We start from the raw sequence: 2,963 nt of genomic DNA, 5'->3' as shown, positions 1-2,963 counted from the left end.
CAAGTACCACAGTTGTCTACACAAGTACATCTAGGATGAGATGGAGTTCTCGGACATTTCCTCGCTCAGCGCGATGTATCGGTATGCTATCAAGATTGAGCAAAATTTTAAACGGAACAATCGGTACTTTGGATTTGCGAATCCAAAGCAAGGGAAAGGAACCCCCAAACTGCAGAATGAAGGACGAAGTGAAGGTGGCACTACCCAGGATAGCCCGCCGAAGCTACAAGCAAAGAAAAACACCCCAAAGGTGAAGAAGGACATGGGAAAATGGCGTGATTTCCATAAGAGATCCACTCACAATACAAGTGAGTGTCAGGCCAAGTAGTTACTGGTGGCCGAGGTGAAGGCTTCCGAATTAGATGCAGGTTTCGAATTTGAATAAGAACCTAATAAGGGAACTGACAACGGGAAGCAGATCATTGATGCAGAGCCCAGTGTCACAATGACCACCACCAAGATCCATAAGATTGAGCCCGAAGATCTAGAGGAGGGGGAACACCTCTTCCACTCATAGATGTGGGTGAAGGGTTCTTCACTACAGTTCATTGTCGATAACGGGAGCCAAAAGAACCTAATTTCAATAGAGGTCATGAAGCGGTTGGGCCTAAAGACTATAGCACATCCACATCCGTACACCATTGGGTGGCTTCACCAAGGATGAGATCTTCATGTCAAGCAACAGTGCCGCCTTCCCTACAACATCAAGCCCTTAACGGATGAGGTAATGTGTGATGTTGCTTCTCTTTGAGTTTGTGATTTATTATTAGGACAATCATACCTGTGGAAGTGACATGTTTTACATGAGTCTAGACCTCGCTATGTGATTATTACTTTGGCTAATAAGTTCTACAGGATACTGGAGGTAGCCCCACCTACCGCCATCTCTTTGATCAATGAAAAGGTAGTAAGATCATTTCCTAGACCAGTGATTTTTTTTTCCTTATGATTCACCCCCAAGTCAAGAATAAGGTTGTGGGCACAACTTCTAGGAAGGGCTCCTCTGCACAACAACAGAAGATGGACAAGGTCGTGGAGGAGTATAGGGATATTTTCACCTCACCCATAGGGGTACCTCTGCACTGCCAGGTCAAGTGCTCCCTTGATCTGACCCTGGGCATGCCACTGCCCAATGGACCGATCTATTGGTGCTCTGTTATGGAGAATGATGAGATCAAGATCCAGATTATAAACTATTGCAAAATGAGCACATCAGGCCAATCTCATCACCTTATGGGAACCTGATTGTATTAGTACAGAAGAAGGATGGGACCTGGAGGATCGGTATTCACAATCAGGGACTGAACAATATCACTGTCCAAAATAGATACCCAATCCTACGGATTGATGAGCTTCTTGACCAGCTCAAGAGGGACAAATATTTCAGCAAGATTGACGTGAAGTCAGGTTATCACTAGGTTCCTATCGAATGCCCTTGCAACCTTCATGATAGTAATGGATGAAATCTTGCGACCCTTCACCAATGCATTCATGGTGGTGTATTTATACGACATCTTGATCTTCAACCAGAATTGGGAAGATCACCTCCACCACATTCGACAAGTCCTTCAAACCCCACGCCAAAACAAGTTGTGTGCTAAGTTGGAGAAATGGGCCTCACCCAGGTTCAATATTTGCGGTACATCATTAACGAGTACGGTGTACATATGGAACCATCCAAGATATATGTCATTTGGGATTGGCCAGCCCCCAACCACTCTAACAGATCTCCGTAACTTTTTTTTTCTTGCCAATTTCTACAGTAGGTCCATATTGGGGTTCTCTTGTATCACTTGACCATTAAGTCAAGTCACCAAGGGCAGAGCGAAAGAAAAGTTTTTTTGGTCGGAAAACCAACAACAAGAATTCTTTGAGTTGAAGAATCACCTCTATTCAGCACCAATGCTCACATTACCAGGCCTTCACCAACCATTTGATATTGAGAAAAATGCCTCCAACTATGCTATTGATGTGGTTCTAACTCAGCATTAGCATCCAGTGGCTTACCATAGTGAGACACTTTCAAACACAGTCTAAAAGTACCCCACATTCGACAAAGAAATGTATTCCATTGTGTAGGCCTGCAGTCAATGGAAGCATTACATTTTGCGGAAGGAAACGGTAATCCACATACACCACCCACCTCTATAGTTCATATTGACACAAGGGAAGTTGTAGAACAATCACCATAAAAAATGGTCCACCTATTTGCAACAGTTCCATTTGAACATTAAGTATAAGAAGCGCAACACCAATAATGTTGTTGATTGCCTCAGCCGACCACCAGTCATGGCGATGATCACTGTGCTCAACTCTTGTGGGCACGAGACATCGTGGTGTACACATATTTACAAGAGCGATCCAGAATTCAGCAGCATATACCAGACACTTCTGGAAGGGAAGAAAGTTCCAAAATTTTACCTTCAAGATGCACTGTTCTACCACCTGGGACACATTTGTGTTCCTTCAAGTGAGCATGCCAAGATGATTTGGGAGGCACACTACAGTTGGGTCGCTAGATATTTCGGAGTAAAGAAAACAATTGTGGTATTGCATAAGTATTTTTATTGGTCGAAACTTCATCAAGATGTTGGGAAGTACATTAGATCTTGCACTGCCTGTGCCATTTCCAAACCAACCATCGAGAAGAAAGGTTTGTATACTCGTCTACCTACTCTTACTCAACCTTGGGAATCTCTCTCCATGGATTACATGGCAGGCCTTCCTTCTACTAAGCACTACAATGATTTCATTTTAATGGTCATCGAAAGATTCTCTAAGATGGCCATCATGGTGGCCTGCAAGAAGAGTATCATAGAAGAGGCCACTGCTAAGCTCTTCTTTGAGAAAGTATGGGTATACTTTTGGATCCCACAATCCATTATCTCAAATTGGGACAACAGATTCCTGAGTGTATTTTAGTCAAGCCTCTGGTCGATGCCGGACACAAAAATTTCTAAGTC

The sequence above is a fragment of the Pinus tabuliformis genome, chromosome 8 (genome assembly GCF_031772625.1).
Source record: "Pinus tabuliformis cultivar Carrire ecotype Pingquan chromosome 8, CPIR1, whole genome shotgun sequence".
Classification (NCBI taxonomy): Eukaryota; Viridiplantae; Streptophyta; class Pinopsida; order Pinales; family Pinaceae; genus Pinus; species Pinus tabuliformis.
Note: the sequence above shows the minus strand (reverse complement) of the source record.